At 33.2% G+C, this 22,535-nt stretch overlaps 1 pseudogene; it reads right to left on the bottom strand.

Annotated features, from left to right (window-relative positions):
- Positions 1 to 18,767: 18,767 nt before the first annotated feature.
- On the bottom strand, positions 18,768 to 22,223 carry LOC131075336 (protein DETOXIFICATION 16-like; annotated as a pseudogene).
- Between the last annotated feature and the right edge of the window lie 312 nt (positions 22,224 to 22,535).

Below are 22,535 nucleotides of genomic sequence, written 5' to 3'. Positions count from 1 at the left end.
TGCAACAACAGTGGCTACAGGATGACTATTCTAAAACTAGTGAAATCAAATATGCTAAAAACAAAACCTATGATAACCAACTCACTAATTAAAGTAAATTATAATGAATAAAAATCTAAACTATTGCAAATCTAAACTATGATGAAATCACAGTTCCTCAAGTGGCCCTTGCTTGAGTTGCTTCAATATGTCATTAGCATTCCATCTTCAATATACAAGCTTCAATGCTCAAATAATCTTCTTATTTCAAATCAAATATTACATAAACATATATCAGACTTGCTGATTGAACTTGGACATCATTAACAAGACTCAACACTAACTGGATACTCTCTACACTATTCTTAACACTACTTTCAACACTACTTACTCACAACTCAACAAAATCTCAGATTTATGCTTGAGGCTAGAGAGTTGAAGGAATTACAAACTCAACAACTTATTATAAATGTCATTTCTCCTATGAAAACAAGGAGATGACTTATTCTACTCATGACTGATAATAAAGATTAAACTAACAAGAGTTGAGAGAGTTCTAGTCCTCTTTGAACTCTACAACTATAAAGTATAGTCATGGTTGAACATGTGTACAAAATATCTTATAATTATTTATGAATCATTAAATAGTGTTTCCATAAGATTATCCAATATTATTTCACTTTAATAACTCCGAATACATGAACTCATGAAGATGTAGAAGATTCCAAATTGAATTAGAAGTCAATCCTTATCTGATGCCTGAAAATATGCTAGTTTGTCTCGGTCAACTTCTGGTGAATGTTGCTCATTAACTATTGTGAATCAACTTAAACGGTTTAAACCCATTTGATATCTTCTTTTAATATTTCCATATCATCTTGAAAGTATTAATTTTGTTAAGAAATGAGTGAGATATTTCCGTTTTACTGAAACTGTTCTTTTGACTTTTTCTGCACTTTCAGTCAACTGCTACATCTATCAATTGCCAACTTGCTCCTCCTTTCTTCTAGTTGTATGAATGACTCAAACCACTCAAAAAAAACATGTTAATCATTCCAAAATAATTTACATTCAATAATAACCATTTATTATAATATTCTATCATCATTTAGCATCAACTAGTTAGACACACATATGCATATCAAACACTATTAATCCTAGTTAATGCTTCACAAAATCAAGGTAATGTTTGGAAATGACTTGGAAGGACATTATAACAATGAGGTAAATTATCATAAACCAAGAAACAATATGGTCAATTTATAGGCTTATCATTCCCCCCCAGCTGAAATCTTGCTTGTCCTCAAGCAAGGAATAGACATTGGTTATGCATGAAATTATGTGACTGTCATATCCTCTTCCTTGGTTCTTGTCTTTTCTTCTCATTGTATTTGCTTCTACAAGGGATCTAAAAATATTATTTCCATGCTTTTCTATTTATAATCATTTCTTGATCTTGTTCCATCATCTCTTTTGTTGTGTATGATCAATTTGTAGAAACTTCATTGTTGATGCATTAATATGCTTCATTCTCATCATTGTCTTCTTGTTAACTTCCTTCCTCTTTGTATCATGTTTTCTTATCTTTTTGACTTCTTCATATGATAATATTTTACATTGTTCTTTCATTGTTGATTGCCGCACTAAAACATTTTATAATCTACATTCTTGCTGCAATTTGTACTTTGTTACTCCCTTCCATTGTCTCAAGCGTGTCATTCTTGTTTGGTATAGCTGCCCTTAAATAGTCATCTCTTTTGTCACTTTGAAGCAATAATGGAAAAAGGGAAAGCATTTGAAAAGCATGTCAAATGAAGATAATATATTCATGAATCTAGAAGGTAAGTACGAATATATGAAACTATGGCAATATCATCTTTTTATGGTGTAGGACAACAATACAAGGCATGGATATTTATTATAATATTCTATCGTCACTTAGCATCAACTAGCAAGACACACATATGCATATCAAACACTATTAATCCTATTTAATGCTTCAAGAAACCAAGGTAATGTTTGAAAATGAATTGGAAGGACATTATAAATATGAGGTAAAGTATCATAAACCATGAAACAATATGGTCAATTTATAAGCTCATCACTTGTTTGGCCACTTTTGACCCCCAACATTTTGTGCTCACCCGACCACCATCATTAATCACATGGTGTTGTTCAAATCTTATCCAACAAGTAGCTTACCTTTGATAAGGAATTGATTGAGAATCCTTAGAGCACTTAATAGCTAAGTGGCATGCAGTAAAACATAATCTATAACTAAAGGCAATTCATTAAGTTAAATTCATTTCTTTTGAATTTTATTGTCAACTTCTAAATATATTTTAAGCAATTTTTTTAGAAATAAAATTCAACAAAAAAACTAGAAAAGATGAAATCTCTATATATTTGTTTAAGATCCCAGAGAAATTAAGTTTCTTGAAAGTATTTCCAAAAAAAAAATATACTCCATAATCAAAAAAAAAAATGAGTTAACAGGCTCATAAAAATTATACTAACATAAAAGGATTTAATGTGGGGATTCAAATAAGGAGGTTAAGGTTTCAAATTTAAAAAAGTCTTATACTAAAACCTTTGCAAAAAACAAAGTACCCACCTTTTTTTTGCACATGGAGAAATGGAAAATCATTCTTTAACTAAAAGGCTATTAACATCTAGTCATGCAGATTTGGAAAATTAGGCTAGACATTTTAAAGTACAAATTAAATAAATTATTGTAGACACTTTTTCTTGCAACCATATTTTCTCCCAAAACTTCCTGCCAAAAATTAAGTTTAGTCCTATTTTAAGATTTTTTTCCTCTTTAAATTATAAAGGAAAAATAATTAACCATTTGATTTTTTTACAATCCTAAGAATATGAAAAATTGTTGCGACCAACATTCATAGGGACATTCATGGATGAAAGAGCTTTGGAAATGAAAAAATAATCTTAACTATCATTATTGAAGGGGATTGTTTGAAATTAGGATCTTAGGATACTAATCATTATAAACAAAATATAAAGTAAATGTGATGAGAATCATACATGTATTTAAGTGTACATATACATAAGATATAAATGGGAAAAACCCTTTCAAAGAAAAAACCCCATAAAGCATGATTTTATTAAAACACTTACAAAATATAGTCTATCATAAATATATTGAACTTGGTGATACTTCTCCTTACCTCCACATGGACAATAGTACCCTATGTGCATAATGATATAACTCATTGTAAAACTCCAAATTCATCCTCTTCTCAAATGAGAAAGAACCTCTTTCAATATAAGAGGAAAGGTGGCTTCACTAGCCACATCTTTTCAATAACCCTCATTGACAAATAATTAATAATCTACTAGTTATTGGATTATATTTTTTTCCAAATGAGATACTTAATAAAGCATATAATATATAAAATTTAATAACTTTATATTAGAACAATATATAAATTTTATAAGGATATGACACTTAACAACATTATGTTCTAATAATAATACTATCATAACATGATAATCTTTAATTATATCCAAAACTATTGTAACATGTTTAAGGTTAGAGTTATTCCATAGAACAATATGGGATGAATCTCGCAAGATCCTTGTACATTCAACCCTCCTATCTAGCCCACTTGTGAAATTCCTCTAACATGAGTGGGTGATTTAGGGCGAAGGAACAACCTAATGCCATAAAAGATAGTTATCTTCTAATTGCACATAGAGTAGTTTATATGGTTGTGAATTCTTAGGTTTTTCTTGGCAAAGGGTCATCATCTCTATTAAAGCATTTCACTAATTTGCCTCTCAATTTTGAAGTGTCTTTGGTTATTCCAGATGTCACCTCTACCATTAAAGATGTCACAAAGAGCATTAGCCCTAAAAAATGTGCATCCTATGGCTCTCGTCAATTCATCTCTGAAATGCCCTAATGGTGTCAAGACACTTTAGAGAGAGGCTTGGGTTGTCAGCAATTTCCGTCAATTTTGAGTTCTTTTTTTCTCTATTTGAGCACTCACTTGTATAGCTACTATAATATTTCAAGTGTCAACCCTTCCCCCTTTCGCTCTTTTTCTCTTTTTGATGGATTTTGACACCTTGTACCTAACTCATTTCATTACTTCCATTGCATTCATGAATATTATTTAAAATGTCTTGTAACTGTCACACATACAATGAGAGATGTGACATAGAGAAGGGACTGCAAAGGTTTGCATTGTCTGACCCACAAATAACTACAATTTAATTTGTATTTTAGGTTTAATATAACACCAACTATTTCTTGAATAATTCATCTTTCCCTTAATTCATTCCAAATTTAATATCTATAGGTGAAATGTGTTGTCTATACGTCCTTTATCGATACATGAGCTAGTCCAACACATACCAATTTATTATTATGCTAACCTCCCATAATGGCACACATTTTAATAATGATATATGTCCCCATCACACATGTCAAGTAACACCTTCCAAATTCATTTCATATGATTGGTATATATATTATCTTCCGATGCCTTTTTTGTTAAGTCATCTGTCATGTCATTACCTTCCCAATATACATGGCTAATTTTGAAGTTTGTATAAAGTCAACCATCCTTTTAATTGACTCTATCCATATTCTTAGTTTCCAATTTAGAGTTCGATTAAGTCTTATATCATTGATAGTTATAAGAGAATCACCTTCAAGATGATTTTTTATGCTCCAATCTCCTTCCCTAGTTCTAAACCTTTCTATGTCACCCTGAATTCTGCCAAATTGTTGGTATAAATTCCTATTGATTCAGCTCTTTTGAAAATGACAACTCCAAACTCATCTTGAGCTACATAGCCAATGCCACTTGGGCATGGGTTGCCCTAAGAGGCACCGTCAAAATTGATTTTAATCCACCCAGGCTCTAGTGGTTCCCATTTTACATGTTCTATCAAGATTTTGTTGGATTAGTTATGTTATTTCCAATCAGAGAGGGGATGATCAAACCTTTAAAATGTTTAACCATTTTCTCATCCTAGTTTGTATAGTTGTTTGCTTTTAGTGTTTTGTTTCTAGTTGTTGAATTTGTTGATTTCACAATTAAAGCCTCCATATTCTTTATTAGATTATCTCTTGACATAGATTGATCTTTGTATATCCTTATGTTATGTTTCTTCCATAGTTTACATATAACTGATGAGGGGATCACCTACCATAAACACCCAAACACGCCTTTTTCTTTCCATTTTAGCCACATACCAAACTAGTCCTTCAACTTGAATGGTGTAGCGCCTTGTAAATTGAGAATTGTAGTGAAATGTTTCCAACAATCCTTTACATAAGGGCATAGAAGTAGTATATGGTCAACATATTCATCTCTGCATTTGCAAAATGGACATCTACCAGGGCCAAGGATGCCGAGTTTGATCAGTCTGTCTTGAGTCAAAATCCTATTTTGTATTGCCAGCCAAGAGAAGACCCCTGTTTTAGGTAGACAATACTTTCCCCATAGCAAGTCCTTCGGCCATTGCTCACCCTCCAAAGAAACTTCTTTCACTTTATAAACCACCTTGACTTTATATTCTCCATCCATCTATGCACACCATCTTATAGTGTCATCTTGTTCTGAGACATTTATACATCTGGAGTTTAATATTTTTTTTTAATTTGACTTTTTGATCTTGAGGGACATTCAACCCATTTAGTGACTTCCATTCCCATTTTGGAATGTTGTTTCTACTTGTAATATATCCATAGTCACTAACTTTCCTCCCCTAAACATTAATTATTTTCCTCCTAATATCTTCCAGATCTTGCAATTTTCATAGTTCCTGATGACCATCCCATGAGTCATCCCAAAACAATTCCATTTGTCCATTTTTAACATTCCAAGTGATATGTTTGATAATTATGTCCCTAATATCAAGTATAAATTTCCAAAAGGCAGAGCCTTTGGGAGGATTTATAATAGTGAGGATTCTGATAAAAATTTCTTTCTCAATGTCTGAGCCCATTTTGAGTTGTTCAGATACATACTCCAAACAAGTTTGGCACCCATTGCAACATTCATGATATTGAGTTGCTTAACACCATCCCCTCTTGCTTCATGAGGAATACAAATCTTGTCCCATGAGATTAGAGAGAGTCATTGGTCCCATTCCAAAAGAATTTCCTCAAAATATTGATTAGGTTGTCTATTACTACCTCAAGGATCTTCAAACATGACATAGAGTAAATTGATATTGCAAATAAGACTATTTTGATCATTATAATTATTTCAGCAAATGTTAGCCATTTACCTTTCCATAGTTCCATCCTTCTTTTGCATCTGTTGATGAGGTCTTCCCAATAACATTTTTTTATTCAACCCAACAAATAGTGGTATCTCGAAAAATTTCCCTGGAAAACATGTTCTCAATCCAAGAATTCAAACTATTTCTCTTTGAAGACTGGGCTAAGTGTTGAGGAAGAAAACCTTTGATTTCCTCCAATTGACACTCTATCCAAAAGCCATGCTATAGTCATCTAATAGCTTCCTTATATACCTTGCTTCACATCTAGAAGCCTTCCCAAATAGAATTGTGTCATCAAAAAATTGTTGATGGGTGGTTGGGTCCATACCATTTGTGATGCTTATACCCTACCAATGCCCTTTAACCCCGCACTATGTAATAGCTCTACCCAATGCTTTCACCATGATTATGTAAAGAAAGGGTGATAGTGGGTCACCTTGTCTGATCCCTCTAGTTGACTCAAAGAATCCATGCGACATACCATTAACAAGCACTGAAAACTTTGGGGTTTTGATGTAGCTTCCAACCCTATCTTCAAATCCAAATTTTCTAAATACTTTGAGGAGAAACTATCTATCCACAATATTATATGCTTTTGAAATATATAACTTAACAATCATACAAGGAGCTTCGAGTTTTCTAGCTGAGTGAATTACTTCATGCGCCACAATGACTCCTTCCACAATTGACCTTCATGGAGATAAAATATTTTGTACATCTGAAATCACCTGATTTATTACAATTTTTAGCCTATTAGCTATGACCTTGGTGATAATTTTCTAAGTCATATTGCATAGTGCTATTGGCCTGTATTCTTTCATACTCTGAGCTTCTTTCTTTTTAGGCAATAATGCAATAAAAGTGTGGTTTATTACCCCAAGCATAGTTGTTTTTCTCCTGGACTCTTCCACCGCCTTCCATAAATCATGCTTCACTATATCCCAAAAGTATTGGAAAAATCTAGGAGGAAATCCATTTGGCCTTGCTTCTTATCAAGGTTGAATTAAAATGTGACAATTCTGACTTCTTCTAATGAGAGTGGCTTGTATAATTCTAGATAATCTGCTTCACTGATTAATGAAGGTATTCTAGTTAGAAATCTATCCATTTCATCATTATGAATTGGAGCATCTCTATTCATTATACATTGAAAATATCTGACTTCTTCTTGATTTGCCTCCTCCGTGGTTTGTGTCATTGTGCCATCTTCCCTTTGAATTTTTACAATTCTTTTTCTGCTTTGATTAACATTAGTAGACTTGTGGAAAAACTTAGTGTTTTTATGCCCTTCCTTCAACCATATTTCTCTAGATTTTTGTCTCCAGTATGTTTCCTCTCTTGCCAATAGTACAGACAATTGGGCCTTACGTTCCCTTTCTTTTTCAAATTCTATTATAGTCATCCCATTCAAAATGACATCTTCATGTAGCTATTGGAGTTGCTCCTCTATTTTAGATTTCTCTTCAAATATATTTTTAAAATGCTCCTCATTTCATTCTTTTAGCTTATTCTTAAAATGGGAAAGCTTTTTTGTGAGGAGGTAAAGTTTGGAGTGATTGTCAATTCTGATCTCATTCCACCAAACTTTCATCAGATTCATAATGGAAGGGTCCATGAGCCACATGTTCTCGAATTTGAATGGAGAGCTAACCTTCCCACCATCCAACCATATGGTTAATGACATTAAAAAATGATCTGATCTAGTATACGGAAGTATGGTTGCCTCTTAGGAGTTTGTAGTATTTGTTCATCCCCATATAGTAGAAACCAGTCCAATTTTTTTGAAATGCTGGTGAATCCTTGCCTCTTGTTGGTCTAGGTAAATATTCCATTTTTGGTTGGAATGTCCCTGAGATGATTTTCATCATCAAATCTTTGGAACTCCATTTGGACTCTTCATAGATTTTGCACCTTCCCATTTTTCTGAATTATCAAGAGTGGCATTGAAATCTCCACCTACGATGATTTTTACATCATTCTACTGCTTTATTCAATTTGTAATGCTTTTCCAAAGTTCTCTAAATTATCTATGGTAGATATTAGATCGTATACATTGATAATTATAAGATTTTTATTCTGGCTAAGAAGCTTACATCTAACAACCATCCAATTTTAATTCTCCAACAACATATTGCATTGAATGGTTAGTAGATTACATAGAATACCTAATCCACTAGATGCCCCATAAGACTCCACAAAAAATCCCTCACAAAGTCTCCAAATTTTCAACCTTTTCTAAATCTCCTCCATTCTCCATTTGGTTTCTTGCAATAGAAAAATATCTGCTTTGCTAGTGTCAATTTGATGTTGAATTAGGTGCCATTCTTTAAGCCCCTAGTATTCCATGTAGTGAGCTTCATGGATCCTTAGGAAGGAGTATCTCCTTCCCATTTATGAGCTTTCTTTGTCCCCTAGCACTCCCTGCCATTTCTAACTTTACCTTGTTGGACTTTCGTCCCCTCTGTTTTTTCTTCTCAATGTTTGGTTTCTTTATGTTAGATTGCATCTACATTATGCTTTGTTTTGCCATTATGTTTGTAGTGGCATCCTCATAATTCGTTTTAGTCTCAAATTTTGAATCATCAGAGACTAGATCTACCTCTTCCTACTCTATTTCTTCATTATCTATATTTATTTTGTTCCAATCCTCCATTCTGCATATATTAGCTACTAGAAGTTCCTCTTCCTCCATATTAGTGTTCTCAGTCATTCCAATAGGCCCCTGGTTTAGATCCACTTCTATGTCTAAGCTTGTCTCCTTACATTTTCCCAACTCTTGAGTTCTATGTTCAATTCTTGCCTCACTCTCCTCCTCTGGCTCAAATTCCCGCTCTCCCAAAACTTCCTCTTGCTTATTAGTAAGATTTTCTACCATCTTCCTCTTATCAGAATTAAGCTCTTCTGTGATCAAGATACACTCCTCATTTTCCTAATAGGATTAGGTGCCACACATTTCTTCAACAATAAGGTGGCTTAGGAGATCCATCTTGTGCTCTTCTTTGTTCATGAAGTCTACCATCATGTCCAAGTCTCCATTCAAACCCGTGCTTTGCTCGGAATTCTTACCTCTTCGGATATGCATTGGAGTAGATTCTAATTATATTGGTTAGCCCTGTTAATTTCAACCATCCCATTACAATCTAATATATCATGAACCTTTTATTTGCACTTAGGGAAAAGGATTGCATGATCTTCCCTCTCCACTTTTTGTATCCAGATTCTATACTTGGAATGTATCTCTATCTCCGAAGGTAATTTTTGATGAGGGGATATATCTATACACATTCTGGCATATGATCCTCAAACCCTATCTTCCAATATTTGGTCCAGAAATCTCACATTTGCCAACCCCTTTCCAATGTCTCTGAATATCTCATTGCTCCAATATTCCACAGGGATGTTATATAGTCTGATCCACATTGGGTCTTTCTCAACCTGTGTTTCCATGTATTGAAATGTGGATATCATTCAACTAGGTGCATACCAACGCTTTCTAAATAGTGTGGCCCACTATTTTAATCATTTTACTTTATTTTTTAGATTAGCAAATTCTACCAAGAAAAAACCATTGGGTAGCGATTTCACACATAGCTTGGGACCCCATTTCTAATAACACCGATTTTCAATCCTTCCCATATCCTTCAACCCTCCACCCCATTTAACAAAAATGCCTACATTTTTAAGTCTTTTCCTATCTTGATTGATTTTAGTTTCATCAATTTGAACATGAGGGATTGAAGACATACCAGTTTTATTTAAATTGAGATTCAATGTGCCTTCCTCATTGGTCTTATTATTGTTTCCATTCCATGGTTTGTTGGTTTGAATTCCACCTTCTTTCCCTAGCACTATCTTCCCCTTATTTCTCCAATTATTAGGTGAATCCATATTCAACATATCAATTTTCTTGGACCACCTGTTCCTACCTCTTTTAAACCCTTGTTTGTTAAGGATTTTCGATAATCTATTTTTTTGCCCATAAGATTGTTGCTACCTATGATTGTTCTTATTGATATGATCCTTTGGATGATTTTTCCATAGCCTTTGCATCCACGGTAGATCCCATCTACCACAATATTGGTTTGGCCTTTGAAATCCTCTATTAATGAATCTAGTCCTACTTTTATTAATATCATTATGCTTCTGAATTTGCCAAGTCTCCTTATGATTCATTTGATATCTGCCCTTGTCTGTATATCGATTTTCCATGCTTATGGCCAAAGAACTTTTGTCAATCCATTGCCCTCCTTCATAAAACCATTGTGGATTATGATTTCCCCACCATCCATGTTTTAGATTTTCCATTTTTTTTTTGGCCCAACTGTGTAAATCTTCCATGGGGATTTCTTTTCCAACTTCATCACTTCATTTGTTATAATTGGTTTCTCCATGCCATAGACACACTTTCCCTTTGCCTCTATTGAATGTTGGGATCCTACCTTGTTCTACACCTTAATTCTGCTCACTGCTTCCATTTCTCTCTTCTTCATCTCTTCTCCTGCGCTCCATTATTACATGTCAATTTTATTCTTATATTTTTACTGGATTTTACATGAATTTGATAAGTTTTAACATTTATAAATTCTGTGTGCTATGCATTATTGGAACCAACCTTATAAACGAAATAAATTCCTTATGTTTGCCTATCTCTTGGCTCATCTACTTAGACATTATGTAAAAAAATATAATTTTGTCTTTATTTTAATATATATTTGAGAAAGTCGTGTTAATGTGTTTTTAATTATATGAGATTAAGTTTAATTATGTAATTTAATATTTTAACTAAGTGGTGGTCCTTACACAAAGTTTTCTACAACAAGAAGCTAACGGCTAAAATCTCAACCCATGAGACATTCAAGTTAAATGCATAGAACCACCATATTATATATGCATATATTCTACACATAACTCTATTATAAGCACATATAATATATTTAACCAACTTGTTCAACTTAAAGAAAATAAAACAAGGGTGACAATTCATGTTCCTGTACATGACTAATTTCTCTAAAGATTGAAGCTCATAGCTTGTTCATGAGCTCTAGTTAAAGCACAAGGGGGGAAGATGTTAGCAATGGTTGTGATATTTGTGTCTACACCTATCAATGACATTTGTCAAAATTTCCTAAAGCCTTTTTAACAAATCCATTTTGTGTGTATCTTTCCTTCCTTAGACATTGAACTTGCTTCAGAGGAGAGTATCATCCCTCCTTTGCACTCCCATCTTCCCTTTGCATGCCATCTCTTAATATTTCTCCTTCCATTTGGCTTGATGAAAGTCCATAATTTGTTTAGAAGCTCTCATTGTGGTGTAGACAAGAGGACACAATCAAAGGCTATTTAGTTTGGTCTTTGTACACCTGCTAACTACATTTTTCTTGAAATTTTCTAAATAATTTTCAACAATTCTATTTCATGTCTATCCTCACCTCATGGTATTATGTCAAATTGTATTTATCTTCAACCCCTTTTTCATCAAACCTTTGTGCACTCTCCCTACTCTAACGCTTATACTATGTGTCTACTAGGGGAGCCACAATGATTTCCTCTTTCTTCTCACTCTCGTTTGTATCATAAAGACCTCATAAATGAGGATAGGATGACACCCTGCCTGATAAAGGAATAGTAAGCTTCATCATTCCCCTTCAATGACACCCATGCCTACACCATTACTTTTCATCCTCCTTTTGTCTTATTTCATTTATTTTTCAAATTGATTATTTTTGTTTGTTTATTTATTTTCCCATAGTCCTCTACTAAAAAAGTGGTTGACATGGTGGATGTGACACAAAGGATGACCATCATCGCTATTGAATTTTTATTTATTCAATATATATTAATTAGATTATAGATGTCAACATAAATTTTGTGCATATCTTGAAAAAAATCCAACGACTCTATAACTTAGGATCAATTTTAGGCAAAAATCATCATGAGAATTAGATTTTTACATATGGGCTTCACAAGACTTGGTGAATTTAATACCAAGTCATTAGTTTAGGCTATCAAACTACCCATTTTTTATTTTCTTTCATGTCATCATTATTCTTTAGATTTCTCACACATTGTTAAATTCTATCTCTATGTGATTATTTTCCTATAGGGGTAACTTCCTATGTTGTTCATAACACTCTAACACTCTCATGGTCCATCCATATTTAGTTGGCCTCCTCTCCATTTTCCAATTTACTCTCATATTTAATTGTTTGAGTAATTAATTCTTAATTTCCTTAGTTTTCTAATATTTAATTCCTTAAAATCTACAGATGAAATTGATTATACTTGGGCATATCATAGATCTATGAGATGGACTCACACGTATTTTCTAAATTAGTGCAAATTTAAGAACAATGAGCATGTTAAAATTATCAATTTTTTGAAGAATGTAGCAAATTGATTTTATTAGATAACATTACCATTACATAATAAGCTATCAACACCTTTCATTTTCAATTGATTTCTTAATACTAACTATTTCTAAATTATGAATATCAACTATCATTAATTTAATTCAAATTAATTTATGTTGTATATAATTTATTTGACTAACCTAAATTACATTTTTAATTAATTTCCAATTTATTTAATTAACATTCTTATCCAAATTAAACATCATAATAAAATCTTATTCCTATAAATAGTAAATGAATAATTTCAGATTAAAATTTTAGTAAGAAAATATGCTCTTTATTATTTGGGGGTTCATCCATTTGAGGAGCAATAAGGGCTCTCTGGAGCGGCATGACTGTTTAAAAAAGCAAGACCCTTAGCTGTTAAATAAAAACATGACTGTTATAGAAAAACAATGACCGTTAGCTATTATGACTGTTAAATAAAAACATGACTGTTAAAAAAAAAGCATGACCGTTTTAAAAAACATGTTTTCAACCTCTTATAAATGGTGATTTCCAGCGGGGTGCTCCTCATCACTTCCTCTTTTGCTAATGTTTTCTTCTTATTTTTTATGTTCGATGTCTTTTATTGGAGTTTTATGTTAGTTTTGTTTTTGTTAGGATTTTTTATATTTTCTGATAAGGGTTTTGTATAGCATGCATGCTGGTCTGGTCTGTCTTTCGATGATTTTTTTTTTTTTTTTGGGTTGGTTTTATAATTTTACATAGGAAGAGGGAAAGCAGAAGGCAGAGAGAGCAATTGATTTATGCAGGAATATTTGGGAGGAAGTCTGAATTGCCTTTGTCTTGTGCATAGCAAGTTGTGTTGCAAGCTAGTTCCAATCTCCGATCTCCGCATCAGAGCTTTGAAATTGAGATTCTGGGCTTAGTCTCCATTCAGGTATGTCTATCTGTTGTTTTTTCCTCCCACCGACTAGCCATTCTTTACATCGAAAATTGTGTTTTATCTTGGTCCCATATTCTAAATGTCTGCCTTTACCTGAATCCCAAATTCATCTGCTTTTATCTTAATCCCATATTCCAAATGAATTGAAATTGAGATTAAAAATGATAGGTTGAGGATTTTGCTGTTGTCTGGAATTTATTGCGTTGTCCTAAGCATTAAGCTTAGGTATTCTAATCGCGGTTTAATTTCTACAGTCTTCAATGATCTTTCAATTTGCAGTACAAATGGAGGTTCACTGTTTCTCTGTGTGTATGATCCCTAACTTGAAAATTGTTTTTGACATTTTTTCTTTCATGTGATTGAGTAATTGTAGATTATGTAAATGGCATTTAAACTGCGGAAATCTTGTGTAATTGCATTTAACCTATTAAATCTCGTAGTGAGACTAATTCATTTCATGTTGTCTTGGTTGAGATAAGTTTTTTGATGCATTTTTCCATGTCCTCTGCTTCTTGAAGTTTTTAAAGTAGCCACGTTGCAGGTTTTAATGGTGTATTTTGGTCTTTTCAGAGTACATTGCTTGCGTATTAGAGCTTATTAGATAGTTACTTTCCAAACTCTATGACGTGGGCATATTTTATACTGTGCTACTTCGTAGTCATAAAAGACAACACATAAAATAATCACTAAAATAGGATTAGGTATTGGTTTGAGAGTTGGACTTACTTGTATAAGGAATTTTCTATCCTCTCTTAGATTTCAATCAAATCCCGTCGATCCAAAAATTTACACTTCTGCCCAAAAGTGGGGTGTCACTATTACATGGAAATATTCTGAGGGAAAAATTTTCGTGACATTTATCTATTTATCATTGTTCACAAAGGTAGATCCTCTTAATTCTCTGCAACTACCATTCAGAGGATGAGTAGTAGTCAGAACTTCCACAGTAGTATTGAAACAAGGCTAATCTGTTATCATAAAGCAGAGACAAAGGTTTGCAAATGTGATAATTCTAAAGCTCGATTCTCTTGGAAATCTCTTTTCGTAGCCTTGGTATCTCATTTATATATTGTCTCTAATTGAAGCCCTATTTGTTTAGTTTGCAGAGGTATTTGTGAAAGATCTTTGGTCTGATTGGATTAATGCTATCGACTTCGTTTAATTTGACATGGATTCAATATTAATTGCAGTTTTAATTTTTCAGTGATTAGATTTACAGTCAAGGTTAATAGTGACCACACCTAATAATTGTAGAGGTTTAAAAGTCCTGGAAAATGCTCGTGGCTTGCCAACTATTACTTAGTTTCTCTATAATATGTTGATGGTTTATCCACTGATAGTTTAAGATGTGCTTATGACATCTTTCATAAACTTGACCAGAAAAAAAGTCAAACACGAGTTGGGTGAACACAACAATGAAGTGGTTTTCTCATCTAATAATGAGATTGAATTTATGCAAGCATTCAATACACAAGAAAATGTTCCTTCCAAGGTCTCTAAAACTAGTTAAAACAACTATTGCATCGATGCATAGATGGTATGATAAATATAAACACTCAAGCTTTGGATGTTGCCAATACTCTTGGGCAAATGGCGCCATCTCAGGGTAGTCTTGACCTGTTAGCGTAACAACTTCTGTTACCTCCGTAATTCACGGATCTGACTCCAGTCTTCTCTTTCACCGTAACCAGCCAGTTTCGCGGTTGTTCTTCTTTGTTTCCTCCATTCCTAATGGGGTGGCGGCTCTTTGTATAAAACCATACATTCAACAGATTATGAATTAATAGAATTTCTTTTCTTCTATTTTTGCTCTGTTTTTTTGAAAAAATAAAATAAAATAGAATAAAATTTTGCTTTCTAGGTAGATCTGTATTCTGCTATGCAGAAAATTTAACAGGCCCATGGCCTCATAGGCTTGACTTTGTGAGCTCTAGTTTTTACTAATTTTTTTAGAAATAACTGATAACCCAATAAATATTCAAGCAGCTTGCAACATTGGAAACATGGGACAGTGGAAAATGTTTGGATCTGGTTCCATCATTTGACGTGCCAGAGGCAATTGGCATTCTCTAATACTGTCATAAGTATCTTTGCCATGTCTGCAGAGTGACTCCAAGAGTGCACAGTAATGCATGTAGAATAAGAGTATATCAATTGTTATTACAATCAATGCAGAACAAAATTTAATTTTACCTCCCCATTTCCTTTTTCTATCTGACTTTAATTGTACTGTTTTAGGTTGTAACTGGAAAACATGCACTTGCATCCACATAATAAGTGTCATTACCTTTGCTTCGTGCATCAACAAGGGGGTGGAGTGTGCTTTTATGACAGTGACACAGATAAGTGATATTTTAGAGTTGCATTTGTTAATAAAAAACAAAACAAAATATATTATTTTATTTTTTTGTATTAGAACATAGTTTGTCTAGACTATCATTTTGTATATTTGTATAACAGAGTTTGGCAGATTTTTGGTAAGATATTTGTTCTATTTGAAAGTTTTGGTGCATCTAAAAGGTTCTATAATATTGCATAAATATTCATATATTTTCATTAAAATTATTCATTGAATCTTTTTATATTAGTTTTATTTTAATGATAGTTCTATATTTATTTGCAGAAAAATTGACTTAAATTTAAACTATAGTTTGTTGAGTTTGTTGAGTGTTTGATAGGTAGAGTTGGAAGCTGAAATCAAGTAATGAATGTGATATACAAAATTTGAGAAAAATGTTTCAAATATATGAATGGTACTAAATGCAATATTTAATATCTAAAATTGAAGAAAATGTTGCATTTTTTAATCAATTGTTAAAATTGATGTAAATGTAATTTGTAAATCTGGACAATTTACAAGATAATGCAATATTTAATATCCAAAACTGGAGAATGTGTTACATTTTTGAATCAGTTCCTGAAATATTGTTTTGTTGGCATTCCCTTTTGTGTGTGTGTGTGTTTGAATTTTGGTATATATTATATGTTTGTTTGAAGTATCTTCTAAACTTAATTAGTTTAGTGTCTTTCACTTTGACATCCACAAAGTGTGTATGAATTTTAGGCATTACTTTGTGTATATTTCACTGTTTGAACTTTAACATTCACTTTCGGTGCATGTTTCAATTTCAAGAGTGTTCTAACTTTGGCACTCACTTTATGTGCATGTTAAAACTTGTATGCTTTGTATGTGTGAAATGTGTTTTAACATTTTATATTCACTTTGTGTGTGATTGAGCGAATTTTGTGTGAAGTGTGTTTTAACTTTGTCATTTATTTTGCGTATTGCTCCAATATTTACTTCAAGCCTAGTTGAACTAATTTTGTGTGATGCACGTTTGAACGTTTGCATTCATTTTATGTGGAGGGTTTTTTAATTTGGCATTCACTTTGTGCATGTTTGAACTTCAAGTTTACTTTTTGTGAAGATTTATAAACTTTACCATTTATTTTGTATATGTTGGAAGTATGTTTGAACTTCACATTCGCTTTATGTAAAGACTATAATAAACCTTGGCATTCACTAATGAGAGTGTTTAAACTTAAGCATTTACTTTATATATGTGTGGATTGTGTATTTAAAAAAACTATATGTTGTGTTGTACTTTGGTATGTGTTTATGTGTTTAAACTTTCAAATTCATTTTGTGTGAACAATGTACTAACATTGACATTCACCTATGTTGCATGTTTGAACTAACATTGACATTCATGTTGTGTTGCATATTGTAAGGTGTGTGTAAACTTTGTCATTTATTTTGTGTATTGCTCTAATATTTACTTCAAGCCTAGTTGAACTAAATTTTGTGATGCATGTTGAAACATTGGCATTCACTTTGTGCATATTTGAACTTCAAGTTTACTTTATGTGAAGATTTATAAAAAAATTGTATCTTGTGTTATACTTTGGTATGTGTTTATATGTTTGAACGTTCAAATTCATTTTCTGTGAACAATGTAGAACATTGACATTCACCTATGTTGCATGTTGTAAGGTGTGTGTAAACTTTGACATTCACTTTGTGTGTTCGTACTTTGATGTATTTGAACTTAAGTGTTCAAATAATGAGTGGTGTTCAATAATTATGAAATTTAATCTAAAATTGGGTATATAAATGGTGAGTATAAAGTATAACAACATGCACAAAAATGTTCTTAGCATAAAAAGTGTTTGTGGGACCCTACCTTATGTGGTTCTTGATGATACTACAAATTCATATGATGTTTTCATAGGTTATAGACAATAGTTTTGTTTTAGGATATAATTGATGTTCATAAGGATTCTTTTTTTGGGGTGTCGTTAGATATTGAAGTGTTGATAGAATTTTGTTGAGTATGATAATTATCAAATTTTACCTTCTATCTTTCCTAATGACCTAGAATTTCCTCAAATAACACTAAGATTTTTGTTGTGTCATTATTCAAGATTACTCACACATGGATTGTTAGAATATGGATTATTGACACAATGAGTTATTTAGGGGCTATAGGTTGACACAAATATATTAGTTGTAGCTACTTTGTGATTAACGAATGAATTATCTTTGAATATGCAAGCATTTATTTGTTAGAGATATAATTAATGAGTCAAGCTATATTGTAACACATTATGAAATTATTATAGATTCTATGTGAGATCATGATTAATTATTGAATATGATATTAGAACTGATATGTTAATTGTTTCTATTTGTTGGATCATTTATAGTTGCTTTGACAGTATAAAAACAATTAACATATTAGGATGCAAGAGAGTTTAAGGAGTTGAATGATGAATCACGGAGTGTGATTCCAAACGTTGATGGAAAAATTGCTCACGCAATCTCATCCAGAAACTTGCATACAAGATTCTATACATTGCTAAAGATATTGATTATGATACATAACATACATAACAAGAGTGTCAATGCTCAAAGTTTCTTAAAGAAAAATAATGGTACATAACATCACATTAGAAAAGAATTGCATGGTTCTTGTGAATATTGATTTGAATTTTAAACAGGAGTGCTTGCCATTAACTTGTAAGTTGCAAGTGACCATTTTCCAAACATGAAGCCACTTTTTTTTCCAGTTCTATCAAACATAATAAATAAATTAAAGAAAATGTCTAATTTAATAACGCATTGCAATTACAGCTGAAGTACCTCAACACATTTTAGAGTTGAAGAAAGCCAAAATTCAACCATGTATGTTCAAGAGTCTGAACATTGACTACTAAACTTGTCAGCATCAAAGTTGATAATTTTCATCATCCTGTTTAATGACATTCATGGAAGTAAATGAAAGGAATTACTAATATTCATGAAAGTGCAGCAACTAATCTTCCTAATATTGATCATCTTAGAAATATGAAAGCATTTTGCTTGAAACCATGCCTTTTATCTCACAAAGTTTTTCATTCTTGATTTAAAAGGAATTTCCCAAAAATCAGCCTTCTCTTAAAAGCAGAATGAAAAGCACAGACCTGTATTATATCATCAGTAGCTTCATGTAATACTCTTTCTCTTGCATTTCTTGCCTGGCCATAAGAAAGCCAACGTTCATGTAAGAGCAAACAAAGTTGTTGATTTAGATGCTATGTGCATGTGAATATAAAACATGCACCTAATGGAAGCACCAGATAAAAATAGTGAGATCATGTGCATAAAATTTATCATCAAAAGGAAACTGAAATTGGTCTTTTAAAAATAAGTTTGACACAATTCAGGTCTTCTATTCTGATTGGAGTAACTTACTTGTTGTTCCCAATCTGTATATGATGTCATCAGGAATGGTAAAGTTGATTGTACAAAACCGCCACTGATAATTCCGAGCCAGAGTCCCTGAAATGTGCATAAAACCGCAACAGATTACTATGTTAAAGATTTCAAAATTGTAAACACCAGCATTTTTCCAGCATCCTATACAGCGCCTTGTGCCTTGTCTACTTTTGCTAAGAGGAAACAATTGAACAAGTCTCTCCAATATAAATTTCAGAGCTTTGTGAATCAAGTAAATGGGGAAAGAGTAACTGACCCTGTCACCAACATGTAGTACAAAGGCCAAAAGGACAGCTATAGGAATGCCGACCATGTAGCACATGACCCAAGATTAATATAAGCACCCAAATTTTGCCGCCCACATCCTCTAGCAACGCCTGAAATATTAGTTTCAAAAAGTTATTACCTCAACAGTAAATGTTTTTGCAGTGTTCATTTTTGCTATCATGACTTACAAGATGAATATTTCTGTAGCTTCAAATATGATTATAGAGGGTAAATACGAACCTGAAAGAGAGGTCTGGATTCTATCCACAAGTGAAGTGGCTGCTAGCAGTGGCATCATGCTTGCAACAGTATCAATAACCTCCTTTTGATTGCTGTAAGCATAACCCCAAACATTTCGTATAGAGAACAAAAGGCATCCCATCATGGCTGCCTCTGTCATTATCATAAATAACACTACATACACTGCTAAGCGGGCAGCATTTGAGTGACCAGCTCCTAATTCATTTGAAACTCGTGTACTGCCATGCAAATATTACAAAAGATTTTGATTGAAAATGATTTGGATTAAATCTTTGATCATCTACTATCCTAAATTTTTTTCTGGGTTAAACAACAGAAACAATAGAAATTTATTAGTTAGCTGTAAAATGTACTAACCTTACAGCAGCACCAAAACCAAGGGGAATCATATATGCTAGAGCAGAAGTGTTAAGGCTGCAAAATATAAAAGATTAGCCCAGATAAAACGCCCTTGTTAAAATTCATTCAATTGAAATTTTCACATTACACATACATACCAGATTGAAAGAACCGATGTCTCAAGTTTTGGATTGGGCAACAGGCCTGACAAGAGAACAAGTGTTTCAAAGGACCAATACTGCAAGCTGTACACAGCCACAGAATAATGAACTGATAAAATAAGTTTCGATTAATCTGCCATGCCTTATTAACAACTTGCATTATGGCATGATGAACAAAACTTGATCTGGCCTATTTGTCAAACTGTTCTTCACATGCTATGAAATTTGAACATTCCGAAGTGTTAAAAGACAAAAATGCTCTGACATGTTACATAGACAACTTGACCAAATCTTGTAGCTAAGATATTAAATTAGTATACCAGATCATCAGTGAAGATGGAATGGAAGCTTGAGAAATTCTTTAATATCATGCAAAGCCTCTCTTGTAAGGGATGTCCATGTCCTCTTGCATTCAGGCGAAATTTTTATATTTAGTAAAAGAAGTATCACATTGAGCCAGTTGGAAATGCTACTTGCCAAGGCAGCCCCTTTATTACCCAATCCAGTTTTAAATACCAAAGCCCAGCAGATGGGAACATGTAAACACACAACAATTGAAGAGCATAGCATCATGGGAAAGACAATACTTTGTGACAGGATAAATTTTTGAAGAGGTTAAAGAACGGCATAAGCAAACAGGCTGGGAATCAGCCATCTAGCAAATTTCCCTGCTTCAAAGGATATTAAAGGGTCCTGCCCAAATGCAACTAGAATGCTGCCCATGCAAGCCCACACTATAGCAAGCCGTATGCTCACACATAAATGGATAAGAATCGCTCTCTGCACATGAATCCCAAGCAGATGATATTGCTTTGCCCCGTACGCCTGTCCACATAGTGTTTCCAATGCACTTCCCATTCCTATCTGTACAAAATAAAGAGAAACAGTTGGTCATCTAAGCAAGCCTGCATTCACTTTTTTCTGTTTAAATATGCTTATAATAGAGTTCAAAACTCTACAAAAAGAAGTGAACCGTAACAATTGTTGAGATTATCTTAAGGCCGATTCAGTGTGGTAGGCATGCAGACCGAATCGAGTCATTGAAAACAGAATTAGAATGTGTATTTAGCACCGGAGTGCACTTGCAGAGCCTGAATACAAGAACATCACAAGCCTTTAAGTCTGTCATATGATTTGAGTCTGTATTTCACCTCTTATCAAATATTTTTCAAGCATATAATGTTTCAAACAATGCAACATATCGAAATAGTATTTTCGCTATATAAGTGCCACTGCCTATTCAATATTGAGTCATTTGCAATAACCCATCTCTTATAAGTAGTAATTTGTTCCTTTCACACATCTAACTGGAGTTTGGTCACCCATTTTCCTTAACTTGCAATCCCATTTCAAAAACTTCATGCAATATTGTTCCTCGTGATGCTTCAGCAGTGCAGCATTATGAAATATTTACTCGGTTGCAATACCAAAAAAACTATCAAATATGGGCTGCAAGGATGGGGTCTCTATATAACAGAGCACTTTGAGGTCTTTGACTTTAGGCTTTACAACGGCCAGTTACCAGTTCAAGATCTATGGGCTCGTGTATGTTATGACTCAGCAACTAAGTGTATAAGGACACCAGTCAACCAGAAAGGAAAGGAGTCCAGATTCTCGGATAATGGTTAAATTTTCAACCTTTCTGAATCTTTTTCATTTTTGGGAATGTAGCAAGGAAAGGGATCTCAGAAAAGTATGCAAAACTGTTAACTCTTACAATAGAAGCAAACTTAGCAAAGTAAGGCTTTTAATTATACCAGCAGTGTGAAACCGGAGACATTTGCAAGGGAAGTAGCAACAGATGCACTAGAGAGCGCAAGCTCCCCTAAATGGCCTACCACCATAACAGATATCACCTGCAAGCTGTGTTCTAACAAACTCATAGTCACCATAGGCCCTGCTATCCAGCATTGTTTCTTTATTTCCACCCATACTAGACCTCCACTGCACTTCACTTCATCCTGCTCATTGCCAAATACAACTGTTTCCTCCTTGGCGGGACATGGGTCTAATATATCATTCTCGTGTCCATCGCTATGAATTGAATCACTTCTCTCCATGGTTGACATAACGGAAGACGTAGATTCAATCAGCTTATAAGCGGTATTTTAAGTTTGTAGTACAGCGATGATAAACACTTAGAAATTTAATCTTCCAAGTTATCACGCAGTTTTTTAATTTTCTATTGCTTCTGGAGGTAAATATCAAAA

Source organism: Cryptomeria japonica, chromosome 2 (genome assembly GCF_030272615.1).
Source record: "Cryptomeria japonica chromosome 2, Sugi_1.0, whole genome shotgun sequence".
Lineage (NCBI taxonomy): Eukaryota > Viridiplantae > Streptophyta > Pinopsida > Cupressales > Cupressaceae > Cryptomeria > Cryptomeria japonica.
The sequence above is the reverse complement of the archived record's forward strand: the minus strand, read 5'-3'. Positions and strand labels throughout refer to the sequence as shown.